Below are 15,495 nucleotides of genomic sequence, written 5' to 3'. Positions count from 1 at the left end.
AACAACGTTTTAGACATTAATGCCTACAATACTTCTTATTAAATGAGAAAAAAATTTTTTAAATCTAGTAAAATAGAAAAATAATACTTAACATGGTCAAACATTGACAACTTATCTTTATGCAGTTTGAAAAACTGGATTATGTATACTTAATAATTTAATGCGAGAGCACATAGATTTTAGCATTGCCCATACGTTTCCTCTTTTGAAATTCAGTATTCTCATTGTATGGGTTGAAAACAAACAAATCTTTTCTTAGTTTCCAAAAATATTGTTGAAAGATATTCTACATGGACCTTTTTACTTGGTTTTAAAGATGAATTTAATCCTATCTATTTTATATAATAAAAATAATCTGGAATAGATCTGATGCACTAGTACACAATTATCAAAATTCCATGAGTTATTCTGAGCTGCTAAGACATGAAATATTTTATATACAACTTGAAATTGGCTGGTATAATTTCCTTGTTGTCGTTTAGGAAAGAGGCAAAAAGGAGTGGTTTTTCAGCGTGACCCGGCAGCTGTTTTGACTCTTTTGGACCTTGACGAATTTCCTCGGCTTCTCTCTCCCTTTTCTTGGCCTTCTACAAGGTAAGCCGCAGATAAAATGCCAAGTCGGCCTTTTGAAGCCTGACCGTAGAACAGACGTGTTATTAATGAGCGTAGCTAACAAGCTGCAGCCCTCTCGGCCTTAAAGTCGGAGTGAGCAAGTCGGACGAAAGCACCGTGGTCGGCGTGTTTTTTTTCTTCCTGTTTGCTAGTTTGTTTTAACAGTGTAGTGTCGTCGATTTGACACTCAGCTAAACCAGCAAAGAATGAACCACAGGGGACGTGTGATTGAAGCTTTGATTCCTTCTCCGCATAGTGGAAAAAGTACAATACAATGCATTGTGACATGTGCCAATTAATTTATGAAAATAAAGTGCAAACACTTTAAATCTGTCTGAACTATTACAAGATATACAGGTAATTGTTTATACATTATATAAACACCTTTAGCAACATTACCTTTTTAACCAATCCACATGGATGAGGACAGATTGGACATGTAACAGTCCTGTCAACCATTGTCTGAGTCTCTGTTTATTTGGAGCTGGAGGAACCAGAAATGACATGAGAAACCTGCAAGTAGTATTTTTCTACACTTTTCAACTTGAAGCTCAAATAAACACAAAACATTTATTTAGAACACTTCCTAATATGCTTACATGCGTTTTTTTAGCCTTGTTTTACATGTTGAACACAGTAACTTATTTACTAAGGAAAAACAGTTGCAATGAGAGCAACACAAAACAAAATGATGATTTTTAGGGCCATCCCAAAATGAAGATTTTCCATACATATTTGTACAACATGACATACTTTTTATCTTTTCAAATCAGGGTTCATAATGTGAAAGAAGGATATCCTTTTTTCCCTCCATGTTATCAACTCAACATCTGGGTTGTGAGACAAAAGCTGGAGGGAGCAAGATAAAAACAAAGCAGAATATTCTGGAATGTTGGGTAGAGAACAATGCCATGGTTCTCAAGTGCACTTTGAAAATGGCTGCTAATCATAGGGGCAGAACACAGAAGTTGGTAGAAAATTCCCAAGGAACCACCACCCTTACACCTGTCCTTCGTCCAGACTGAATACTGCCGGTGGTTTGATAAGACTGAAGGGCTCCCTCCCAACAATCAAATCCAAACACCACTTTGAATAATGTAGAGACTGAATAACGACCAGATAAATTGATATATGTTGGCGATGGCAACAACACAAAGTGATTAAGTACATCGGAATACATAGATAATCATAAAGGGCTTTATTAACACTAAAGGATTAACTTGATTAAAATATAAATTTAAAAATTTAATTTAAAAGCTTGAAAAGGTTTTAACTGGAAAAGTCATACGATGGCGATTACGTATGCAGTGACACTTTTGAATATTACAACGAAATAAATCAACCATTTTTTTCCTGTGCATTTTAAACAAAATGAATCATTCTAGGAAATAAGTTTTTTTAGTCCAGTGGTCGGTGTGAGGGCCATTTGTGCCCCATCGACTATTTTTTTCAGCACCCCGTAATATATATAGTAGACCCCCAATTACTCCGTCCCTGCCTAAAAGGTTTTTACAATACAATGTGGAATACAAAATACAATGTTTTTTGGGCCCTTTGTTGAAATATTTTCCCCAAAACAAATTATTTAGCATGCCCAAAAACATGTTGTTTCTACGTATGACAGTGGAAGTCGCATCCGTCGTACTAAGCTGCCTTGTGTGCTATTGGTGGACATCATATGATATGCTGGTCTGCGATTGGTTTGCGTCATAAAGATGTCGATATGTTATCAGCTGAACTCCCTCCCACAATGCTCCCTTTTTCTTGCTTCGTTCAGTTTAGAGTTTAGCGGTGCTTTGTATAGGAGTGACGTACAATCAGGGGAGGCAGTGCCTTATCATGCAAATATAAAATAAACGTATAAATTGGTTATATTTATTCAGTGTTAAAATTATTTCTCATTTAACTTCACGATATTTGGATTTTTTTTTTAAAACTGCTGATTTTTACATTATACTATGAATATTATTGATACAATTAGTATGTAACGTATTACTGTGCTGAGCATCTGCAGAAGCAGAGTGAGGCATGCAAGTCTCTTGCCTCATAGCAGAGGGCGATAGTTAGATAAAAAGGATTCTGATTTGGCGCACATCTCAGCCTAAACAATAAAACAAGTGATTGTATTAACAAGCTAACTGCAAGTCAAGCCATTTAGTCTTTTTTTTCTCGATGCCTGGACTCTTTTTTAATAATAGATGATTACCTAGGGCAGCACGGCGGCACAGTGGGTAGCGCGTGTGTGGCACAGTTCTGAGGTCATGAGATCGAACCTTCCTGTGTGGAGTTTGCATGTTCTACCCGTGCTTGCGTGGGTTTCCTCCGGGCACTCCGGTTTCCTCCCACATTCCCAAAACATACATTTCAGGTTAATTGGCCTGTCCAAAGTGTGATTGAGCAACTGAGTTGTCTGTCTCTGTGTTTCTGTGTCCCCTGCCCACTGAAGACAGCTGGGATGGGCTCCAGGACCCCCGCCACCCTACTGAGGATAAGTGGTGCAAATAATGTATGGATGGATGGATGATTACCTATCTATTGATGCTTTTATATGAAAGGATCAGCGCATAGACTTGATTCACAAGTTAGGGTAAGACAATCAAACAATGCTAAAGTTAACCGAATGCTTTCTTGTTCTGCCAATCAAATGATGAATTGGATGTAGGTTAGTTTATGTGCAAATCTAACTCCCTCACCAGACGCCAACTTTACCCCACATTACAATCGTATCAACTGCAAACTAGTGTCATACAGGTTACTTTAAAAATGTAATCTGATACAGTTACCTGATGAAAAATTTAAACGATAACGTAATCCAAATACCATTATATTGAAGAAATGTAACTGGATTACTTTGGACTACTTTTGGATTACTCTAATATGCTCTTAAAAAACAAAAAAACATATAAATTTAATTACAAAATTTTAACATAACAATGTAACCTTGAAAAAAAAATAAAAGAAACCAAGGTTAGGTTGTTGCTTGTAGTAAGTCATACCTAATTGGTGAAATGGCGGCACCCTCTGTTGGCTGCGGCTGCATCGGCTCGCTACAACGGGTCAGGTGTATTGACATTTCGTTCTGTGTACATTGTTACAAAGAATGACAATACAAAGGAAATTATTATTATTATTATTATTAAAACCAAAAAGTTCTTATATTTTAACCATGTAATATAGTATATTAAGCAAAAATAACATTTTCTCTTTCACTTGGCAGACAAGATATGCTCTGGTTTAGTTTACATTAAGAGGACTTTAGGAACCCAATATTGTTTCAAACACACCAATTGTTCACTTTCTAAATTTTAAACAAACTTTTTTACTCGTTTGAAGTGGGGATGCCAAGCCTCTTGAAATTACAGTATTTAGATTTACTAGGCCAAGTGAATTATTCTCACAACATAACAATGCAGGAATCAAACAGTGGATTTCGAACAACTGCAAAATACAAAAAGAATATAATCAAATTTACTCAATTTCTCTGAATGCAGCACTCGCTGCCTGGTGCCCAATGCGCACACGTCAGCAGCCTCACAAAACTGCAGGCTCACGCAAATTTAACAAAATGAGTGCTACTTTGAAGGAAAAATAAAGTAAAAGACTCCAAAAAAACTAATTTTACCTGCAACACACTCTAAAGAACATGCATTGGTGGATAAGGTACCAGTCTATGTAATCTGGGCAACAGATTTGGTTCGTGCATGTAGCTCCTGCGTGTGTATAAACCTAATCTCTCTCTGTCTCTTTTGTGTCGGTGATTCGTCTGTGGCGCATTATGTATTCGAAATATAGTTTTAAATAAAATCGGAATCCTTCAGAGTAATGTTTAGTTTAACTAAATGTACATGTGATATGATTATGTCTCTTTTTCCGGAACTTTAACGCGATACAATTAAATTTTTGTAGGGGGATCTTGATTATGTAATGCGGTCACATGTATTCCGTTACTCCTCAACTGTGAGTGTGATATAATATCCCATCACAGTTCTCTATTTATTAGCAATGGGTCCCGAGACTCAATGTGATGCTAAAGGGGGAAGTAAAAACATCATAACCCCAGAAAAAAAGCTTGTGATTATTAAAAAGAAGGCACACACAACCATGAAATATGCTCACAAAAACACCACGGCTTTGCAGCTATGGCACATGCAAGCACATCACGAAAAGAGAAATAATGAACATCGTCTTTTCCCGTCTGTTTTTATTTTCTGCTTCGTCTCTTTCTGGTATGCACACGTTGCCACCATGATCATCCATCACGTTCACACACACACTTGCTCGCACACCTGAGCCAATAAAGCTGGCGTTGTTTTGCCAGGAAAAGCAATTTTGCTCCCTCCCTCCCTCTCTCCTACCCCCCTTTCCATTTCACTCCCCCGAAGTCTGCCCCTGCACTTAACGTCTCCCAGAACTTCTGAACATGCCCGACTCAATCCGGCCCCCATTCTCCTCTCCTGCTTCCATCCCCGAGGGCCCGCTCACCTCCCCCCTGTAGAGTTTTTTTTTTTTTTTTTTACAAGGCCTGTCATCCCTGCCAGGCCGTAAAAAAACACATCTGGAATCACGCTCTGCACCCCCCTCTCCTCTCCCTCCCTTACTGCTCACACATAACCATATACTCACATGCACACACTCCCATAACAAACTACAAACAATAAACTAACACCACCGGCCTAAAGTGAGATGTTCTTAACAAAAGACGGAGAGGAGGAGCTTCTCCGTCGTTTTCCTGAAACCCGGAACGGGCCCCGCCTGCCCACGCCGGGGCCCTGGCGGACCGGGCCCGTTGCCATCCCTCCCCGGGAGCCCGCTCGTCTCACGGTCTGAAGCGTGACTATATATACATTTAATAAGGGCCTTTGCGGCGCCGTAATGGGCACTTGGACTCGGGATGCGTCGGCAGCAGATACAAGAGAGAAGAGCGATTGATTTACGCACCCCGACTGATCGTCACCCAAAGCGAAGTGGATGAGTTAGCGCAGGGGTTGCCAAACTACAGCCCGTGGGCCGCTTCTGGCCCCGAAACAGATTTTATACAACCCGTGAGACGATCCTTTCAACTTTCAGCTTTCTTGTCAAATACGCTAGATGCACAACATACAACACTGATGAAATGACTTCCTTATTCCTATTATTTTAATTAATATAGAAGTCGTTGTTTAGGATACGATTGCACAAACTTGGATTTCTTAGCCTTTTGTGTACCCCCATGAAAACAATGTGTTATTACGCTTAGCACACATTCAAATAGCTTTCCACATTGTTCTGAATTCTTTTTAAAATTAATTTTATTTAGCAATATTTTAAATTCCATGTCATAGAACACTTCTGAAGTAGTTTTTCAATGTAAATGATATAAGTTAAAAAGGAAGATGTTTTTGTCAGGAACCAGAACAGGATCAGGACCAAAACGCGTGACGTTCTCACACAAGCCTTTTATTTTACGGGAAATGGAGAGTCATACTTGTTAGGCAGCAGTCTGGCGTGGAATGATAGGAAGCCAGAGGCTGACGAGATCGAGTTGATATCGGACAGATGGGGTCGATACCGGACAGGACGGGGCGGGACAGACAGGATAGATAATGAATCAGGATATTGAAAATAAACAGGACAAATTAGACGGGAACGAATACTAGAGAAAATAATAAACAGAACAAAAATAGATGGAAACAAAACTGGAAACCGAAATTAAACAGGACAAAATAAACGGGAACAATACCGGACAGGAAATACCAACAGGAACAGGACCGAGTCGAAACCCACGTCTTGCGGGGCAGAAGTTCGTTGACGGGCTGACAAAGGAAACTTGAGAGCGCTGAGCTTCAAATAGACGGAAACCCAATCCGTAAACAAGCCAGAGCTCGCGTCACACGGGCGGGGCCAATTGGGCACCATGGCAACCGTGACAGTTTCTTTGCCTTATCTTTTTTATCTGTAAATTAATATATTTATTTGTATTTGTATATTTAGTATGTTTCAAAACCATTTGCATGAAATGGTCCCTTTGTAAACAAATAGACAATGAAACACACCTTGTGCATGTAAATGCAAACGAGAAAAATATGGGTTGGCTTTTGTTATATATTTATCTCAGGTGGAAACATTTGATAGTCTGGAGAGGGATGGGTGCCACCAGGCTGCACTTTCCCAAGACACACCACTGGAAATGGTGCCCTTACGACTCTAGTGGTTAAGGGATCTTGCCAGCCAGATAATGAATACCAAAAATTATTCCAAAAGGTACTTTTTTTGCAGCAGTATCGGATTTAACGCTCACTCGGCATCAACAAAAAATAAAATACATAAATCAGCTATTTTTTTCTTCTGGCCCTGCCCCTGTGCAAAGTTTTTCAACCCAACGGCGCCCGCGACTCAAAAAGTTTGCCCTTTACTGAGTTAACACGTGACACCAAACTTAATTCCAATGCTTGTTGTTTTCTTGGACATTCAAAGCACATTTACCGAAATCCTTTTTTTTTGAGTGCCTAAAAAAAGAAAAAAAACTTCTTCCTGAAAGGGATCCAATGTTGAATAATAGTTGGCTTCAAAACCACCCACAAATCTGGCTGTTCTATCTGTATTTTTTTAAACATATAACCTAATCAGAGCTAGGGCTTGGCGGGAGACACAGTACAGCTTCTCCAATTGGGTTGGAATTGGAGCAAGTAACCCAGTGATCGGCGACTGCGGAGAAAAAAAAGGTTGCCTTCATTTTTTTGCATTTCCCAAAAAGTCCAAGAATTTGGGTAAACGTTATACACAAGGTTTTGCAACACCACTGACCACAGTTCCTTAGCAGTGGATGCATTGGGAATCGAACCCGGATCTCGGTGGTGACCACTAGGATTGTAGATGTCATAGAAAAAGGCATTTGATTTGATCTCATCATTACACTTTATTTACTCACAGTGCCATGCCATACTATAATGTAATGGAGCATTATGGGAAAGAGTTCAGCCCAAACAATGTTGTACAACATGGTACAGTGAGTAAAAAGTATTGTGATGATGAATGCCTTTTCCTATGTGATCTAAGTCCCTAATAATATAGCGATTACACGGTGGATTTGGGCTTATTATTGTTATTATTATCATTTTTGTTATTGTTATCGTTATTATAACTAATGTGATTATTGGAATGGACCGGTTATATGTAAATAGATTTTTCTTGTAGTACCAAAAACATTAATTAAATTATATTGAAATACATAATTTTTTAACTTTTTTAAAATGTTAAGAATATTGTTTTCTTTCTATCATTTATGCTCATTTACACACATTTAAAAAAATCTTGTTCCACCGGCAGAAAATATTCCAAATTTTAGGTATTTAAAAAAATATTCTTATATATTCTTGGCATGTTTATCTAGTAAAATAGAAAAGATATTACTTAAAATGAGCAAAATTCAAATATGTAAAATAATTTCATCCCTTGTAAGAATGGAGTTTCTTGAAGTACAAAACATATTTATTTTAATAAATAGAAAAAAATAAATAGCTTTTTGAAGGCTCCCCAAATTAAAAAAATCAACTTTCAGACTGACATATTTAGTCTTTCCTGATTTATTCATTAGTTTTTTTTAATTAATTCTCAATATATATTTTTAATAACTTAATAAAAGATTTTAATCAAAGATTTTCTTGTATAAAACTGGATGCACCCAAACTCACCAAGACCCAAGCTCTGTCTAGCCCAAGGTAAATCGAGTTTGAGACCCCTGCCTTTAAGTAAGGCGGCGTATCGGTCCCATCCTGGGATCTGATACTCCTGCATTCCTAAACTTGTTTCTTGGCGTCCCATTTCCTTTTCTCTTTCTTTCTTTTTTTCTTCCCCTGTTTCTCTCTCTCCCCTCATCAACTGGCTTTGATTACATCCCCCTTCTCCAAAATCACTCTCCCTCCCTCCTTCCATTTCTGGGCCCCCGGCCAATTCACTGGAGCGGTTTCCTGAGTCTGCTCAGATTAATGAGTGTAAAAGTGTATGTGTGTGTGTGAGAGAGAGAAGTATAGAAAAAAAGTTAGAATGAATGCTTGGCCTCACCACAATTTCTATGTGTGCTTACTGTACAAGCTTATGTGAGTTTGTGTTGGGGTTGGCTCGATCAACGGCCTCCAAAGCCAACTTTTTACTTTGCGGATTTCAGAAAGTGGACTGAAAATCTGCAGAAATCCCCGTGATTGCAATCAAGAAACAAGAAAAAGGAGCGTGCCGACCTCTCACCCCTGCCGTGAGAAGGTCATAGGACGGGAAAGCTTCATTAATGAGACATTTGGTTTGGGGAATCTTAAAACACAATCTCTGTGTCCAAAGCAATTATATATAGAGATATATATGTACCGGTATATACTGTACATATATGTACCAGTGAATATATATATATATATATATATATCTTTAATAATGCTTGAAATATAATGTTGTGTTTTAAATTGAGGAGCTTGAAAATTCTAGAAATTGAAGCCACATTTTTCACACTGCTTAAAAATGACGCCGACCCTGCACTGGTGGCTTCGCTTTACCATTGCATTTCTCCCCTCCTGATAAACTGCAGCTGGCATTAGTTTGTAGGTGTCAGGACCAGAACGGAAACAGGACCCACTTGCGTAACGTTTACCACAAGTTTTTATTGAAAGAAAGAGGAAGGGCTGCGCCTCTGATCCGGTGTTCGCTGGACGCGGGAAGTAAGTCGCTTTCTGACTGTGATCCGAACACGGAAGTGGATCTTCCGTAGCGAGCGATGGCGGTGTCAGGGACGGAAAAACTGGGAGAGCAAAGCGTGACATGTTTAGTCGAGTCGTAAGCCAGGATAGAAGAGTAGACGTAGTCGGGATCAAAAATGGGTCGTAAGCCGGGACGGGAGAGCAGACGTAGTCGGGATCAAAAATGCGTCGTCAGCCGGGACGGGAGAGAAGACGTGGTCGAGAACAAAACAGGTTGTAGCCGGAGACAAACGTGAGCAAAAATGGGACAGGCTGGAGTCAGGGTCGAAAAAGGCTTGCCTTGTATACACAGAGGTTCTCAGACGGACTGACAACAGGGGATTGACAGGACTCGGTTTGAATACTGACATGGAGCCAATCAGAGCCCGCAGCGGTTGGCGCCAAAAGAGCGGGCACAGATGATTCACATCGGTAATTATGACAGAAGGGCATTGTCCTATTAAGCGTCTTGCCCCCTACTGGTCGCACCCAAAGATTATGTATCATTATGAACATTTATTATAGTCCATGCAAAAAATAAGGTATCATTTCCATGTGGTACATTGTAACAGGAAGAATTTCCTGCAATTGAAAACGTAAGCTAAATATTACTATCATTTTACCCAACTCTTACACGGGGAGATATTGGTCCCAAAATTATTTGGGCATTTATTGTTTGGATCTACAATTATATTTACGATTTCATGAAGATCTAAAAATCACATATCTTGATAAATGCACACACAAAGTTTCAAAATCGCATACATAATTCGCAATTATATTTTTGGCACTGCAAAATACATCACTTAGACCAGATTTTTTTCTTTTAATGATACTGGAGAAATTGGAAAATTGGGTTTGATTATGCTTAAAAAGTGTTTTCATTTGGCCCATGAAAAAGGTGTGTGTACGTATATTTATCTATACATAGATATTATGTGTGTCACAGAAAAAGAAAAGGAGGCCGCTCGGAATCAAAGCCCGAATGGAAAAAAAACAGTTTGTCTTCTCTCCAAGCTCTGATAATACGGCCACGTGAGTCTCCTTCTCGCCGTGTTTGTTTGTTCTCACAACTCGCTTGCTCTGTAGCACACAAACGCACCACGATGTCAACATGCCGCATTGCCGTTCTTCAAGCGAACCCCCTCCTGACATTGGGGGGGGCTCTTAAATGGCCAGGTGTTTTTGGTTAAGGCGCACCAAAGCGGACCAAAAATTAAAATAAACTTGTTTTCTTAGTCAGGGAAAGCAGAAATCGGTAGAGCCATTATGATTGTTGTTTATTTTTAAAGCGAAGATGGTTCTGTGGCGATTTAGGGTGGACTAACATTTATTTACTTTGGAGGAACTCATTATGTAGAAATAACTATGCAAATTGTTACATCCCTAGACTCATATTCAAATATATTTCATCATAAAAAAAGATCAAATTGTCAGGACCAGAACGGAAACAGGACCCACTCGTGTAAGGTTTACCACAGGTTTTACTGAAGGAACGAGGAAGGGGTGCGCCTACGAGCCGGTTTTCGCTCTCATACTTGGTTTATAATCCGAACACGGAAGTGGTTCTTCAGTAGCGAGCGATGGCGGTGTCAAGGACGGAAAAACAGGTCTGGGAGAGCAGACGTGGTCGGGATCAAAAAAACGGGTCGTAATTCGGGACGGGAGAACAGACGTGGTCGAGATCAAAACAGGTCGTAGCGAAAGACAAACATGAGCAAAAAAACGGGACAGGCGAGAGTCAGGGTCAAAAAGGCTTGCCTTGTATCACAGAAATTCGCAGACGGACTGACCACAGGGGATTGACAGGACAGAGTTCAAATACTGACAGGGAGCCAATCAGAGTCCGAGGCAGTTGATTCACATCGATTATCATGAAACAAATGCAACTGCTCTATAGGTGATAAGGGAAAATGGTAAGAGAGTGTGTGAGAGTGTATAATTGTGTGTGTGACAGTATAGAAAGTATCTGTGTGAAAGCATAGTATTGTGTGTTTGGGATTATAGTAGTATGAGTGACAGAGTATAGTAAAGTGTGTATGACAGTATAATAGTATGTGTGAGAGAGTGCAATAGTATGTGTGTGAGTGTATAGTAGACTGCATACGTATGACTGTGTCCATAGGGAGTATAGTTGTGCATGTATTAGAGTATATTGTTACATGTGAGAGACTATAGTAGTGTGTGGGAGAGTGTATAATAGTGTGTGTTGAGGACAGAGTATTGTGAGTACCGGTAATAGTTTTTGTGTATGACTGTGTTATATGTGAGAGCCTAACCAGCTCGGTAGCCTAGATGGTAGGGCGCCCGCTCCGAGACTGGGAGGTCGCTGGTTCAAGCCTCGGCCGAGTCATATCTAAGACTTACAACATTGGTACTCATTGCCTCTTTGCTTGGCGCTCGGCATTAAGGGTTGGAATTGGAGGGTTTGGTCACTTAATGACTCCCAACACAGCAGTTGGGTGTAAAAACCCGGCGCCGATCGATAGCTTCGCGTGACAAAATGATTTCCGGTAGATATCATGTTGATGGTTGATACTGGCTGAATAATAATAAAAATAAATAGTGTGTGTTTGAGTGGGAGTACAGTAGTCTGTGTGGTAGAGTATAAGAGAGTGTGTGAGAGTGTATGATTGTGTGTTCTTTGGAGTATAAGTGTGTGAGATTATAGTAATATGTGTGTGAGAGCATAGTAGCGTATGTATGGGATTATAGTAGAATGAGTGAAAGAGTATAGTCAAGTGCGTATGAGAGTATAATAGTATGTGTGAGGAGAGTATAGTAGACATTGTGCATATGTATGACTGTGTAGAGTAGAGAATATAGTTGTGCATGTGTGAAAGTTTGATGTTACATGTGAGAGAAATTATGATATGCTTCCCAAACGGCCTCTAGTACAATTCTTGTAACCCACGTCAACTCTTTCGCATCAAGCCTTATCTTTTTCCCATTGCGGACAGCCGGCAGTTGCGTGATTGGTCTGCCACGCCGTCAATCATTAGCGAACTTCAGAGGCGAGGGCGGGACTTCCTGCAAGGGGGTCTGCGTCTCTGTCTGCTTATTTGATAAGAAATGATCCGTCAGGAAAGAAAATAAACATGTCGAGCGTTTCGCTTCTAACAAATCTGCTACTGGAGCTCAACACAATATTTACACAAGAATTTGTACACATATACACTTTTTCTTTTATTTTTGGTGCGGAATGGAGTGCGCTCCCTCTAGTGCAGGGGTGGGCAAACAATTGGAGTCGAGGGTTAAAAAAAATCAGCCAGGGGCCCCGGCTCAGAGACCTATTTTGATTTGCATTTATGAATACATCTACTTCCATACATCTACATGTTACATTTCTATTTATGATTGTTTAGAAATAGGTTTGTTTAATCAATTAAAGCAAAACAATATAATAGGTCCCTGTTTCTATAAGCACTAAGTGTGGTATTTAGTTTTGTAATATTGCTGTACTATTTTTTCTATTTGGTCCTTGTTTTTGAAAGCACTCAATTTCATATTTAATTTCGAATTGATTTTATGGTCATTGATATCAACGTCAGCATGACAGCACAGCGGTTAGCGCGTGTGCGGCACAGTTCTGAGGTCATGAGATCGAACCTTCCTGTTTGGAGTTTGCATGTTCTCCCCGTGCTTGCATGGGTTTCCTCCGGGCACTCTGGTTTCCTCCCAACTTCAAAAAAACTTGCATGTTAGGTTAATTGGCCGGTCCAAATTTCTCCCTAGGTGTGAATGAGCAAGTGAGTTGTTTGTCTCTGTGTGCCCTGCGACTGGCTGGCAACCAGTTCAGGGTGACCCCTGCCCACTGCCCGAAGATAGCTGTGATGGGCTCCAGCACCCCTGCGACCCTACTGAGGATAAGCTGTGCAGATAATAGATGGATGGATGATATCAACGCTGTGAAACATTGTTAGCTACAAGATCAGACATAACACTCCAGGGTAAACATGGGACAAAGACATAATCAAACAAAAAAACAAAAGACTATAAGGATAAACAGGAAAAATATGTTCACTATGTAGTGCTTAGAAACTGGCCTGAGTTACAATCATGATAATGCAAACAGGAATAGTCTATCGCAACATTATTGCAATGAAAAGAAGTGCAATAACAGTTAGCAGCAACATCAAAATAAAAAATAGGTGACAACGTATATATTTTCACTGTTTCGTGCAATAGTATATATTTTCACTGTTTCATTTAGAAGCAACAAAAAGGCTGGTTTTTAGGTTAGAAGAATTATAAAATGAAGAATAAAAGGAAATAATGAAAATATTTATTTACCTTTTTGCCTCTCGTTTATGGAAAAACTGATCCAATGACGTCTGCTTTTGCTGGGTTTTGACAATCTGTCGGGAATGTGCGAGGCAAACGTAGCCATAGCCTGACTTGTCAACTCTTTTTCCGGTTGATTCCTCTACGCAAATTCCGGGACTCCATGGAATTTTCTCAAATGTCTTTGATTTGGGATGATTGAATGATGGCTGCGTGTTGCCGGAGACCCTCCACCCTTCCGTCTGTGAACTCTGAACTGTGACGGTGACATGAAAGGCATGCTGAGAGCATGCATGCGGACTGCTTTCCAAGCAGATTTGAAACGAAAGTTCGGGAATACTCTGGGAGCCGCGAATAGCAGCGCAGACTGTAAAGTAATTTGGACTTTGTAAGTAAAGGCAAAATTTTCCTGTTCAGGTACTTCAAACTTTCATATGTTGAGACATTTGTGAGTAGATGTCCACTGTCATATATATATATATATATATAAAAGCCTGCCAGGCCTTATGTGCCCTGACTGCCTGGCCCCTGCTCTTGTGGTACGCAAAGGACTCCCTGCCTGAGTACTGTTTAGTTACATTTCACTTTCTTTTTTGCATCAGTAACACGACTCTTCTCAACTTGTTCGCAGTGATGGATGTCCAGGAGAATTCCCCTATGAGAAAAATAACTGACTGAAGCAAAAAAAGAGGTGAGGAGGAAGGGAAAGGAATAATTCCCAAACCTTAATGTTTACCACATGCGCATTTATGATTTGTCGTCGGGAAAAAAAAAACAAGCCTTTAAAAAGCGGCTGTCAAAAGTGACATTGTGGAAAGTCGGCCAACGTTTGTCGCGAGAGTTTGGCCGCCGCCCTGTAAGATGCGTCTCCACTCTCAGTTGGGGAAACATTGCGGCTTCGCAACCCAAAATTAGCAGCATTGCATTTTTTTTCTGCAGACGCTTCTTTTTCGCAAACAAACAACACTTTGGTTGCGTCTGCGGAGACCCAATTGTTGAAATATGCGTGTTTGTTTTCGAAGTGTGGTCAAAACTATCATGTACCAATTTTTTTTTTTTTGGGTGATTTTAACATAAAGGTGGTGTCTGTAACATCAATATATTCTACTAATGGCTGAAATCATCATTGCAGCCTGGTCAAGCTGCTTGTTTTGGGCGTGAAAGTATAGGACTCGCTTAGATTCACTTGCATAAACTGCTTTTTTCATCAGTTTTGCGGTTTGCGTTGTCATTTAGACAGTATTTGAAACAGTCCTTTTCTTACTTTCACCATTTTCATCCTACAATAAAAGAAAACAGCGAGCACGCGCGTGAAATCACTGTCAACCCCCCCTCACCCTGCCTCCTTTCCTCTGGCTGAATGTGTTATGTGGCTGGAACACCGATGATAAAAGTAGGAGAAAAGCAGAAAGGTGCGGTGAAAATAAAAAAATCTAAAAGCTCTTTGAATTTAGTCGGCTACTGTTAACACATACTTAATATAGAAAATATTTTATTTGAAACTTTATAAGGATGTATCAAACTACACACCCTAACCTGTAGAAGAAAATAAGTAGAATGTACATTTTTTACATACAAGTTGTCACTGTTGCCATGGCGTCCAATTTGCCCTGCCCGTGTGGCACCAGCTGCGGCTCGTTGACAGATTGGCTTTCCGTCTATTTAAGCTCAGTGCTCTTACGCTTCCTTTGTCAGTCCGTCAAGGAACCTCTGCCCAGCAAGACGTGGGTTCTGACTCGGTCCTGTTTTCCTGTTGGTATTTCCAGTCCGGTATTTTCCCGTTTATTTTTGTCCTGTTTAATATCGATTTCCAGTTTCGTTCCCGTCAATTTTTTTCCTGTTTATTATTCTCTCCAGTTTTCGTTCCTGTCTAGTTTGTCCTGTTTAATTTCGATATCCT

This window comes from Urocampus carinirostris, chromosome 18, assembly GCF_059441175.1.
Source record: "Urocampus carinirostris isolate Australia breed hairy pipefish chromosome 18, RoL_Ucar_1.0, whole genome shotgun sequence".
In the NCBI taxonomy this organism is placed as follows: Eukaryota; Metazoa; Chordata; class Actinopteri; order Syngnathiformes; family Syngnathidae; genus Urocampus; species Urocampus carinirostris.
Note: the sequence above shows the minus strand (reverse complement) of the source record.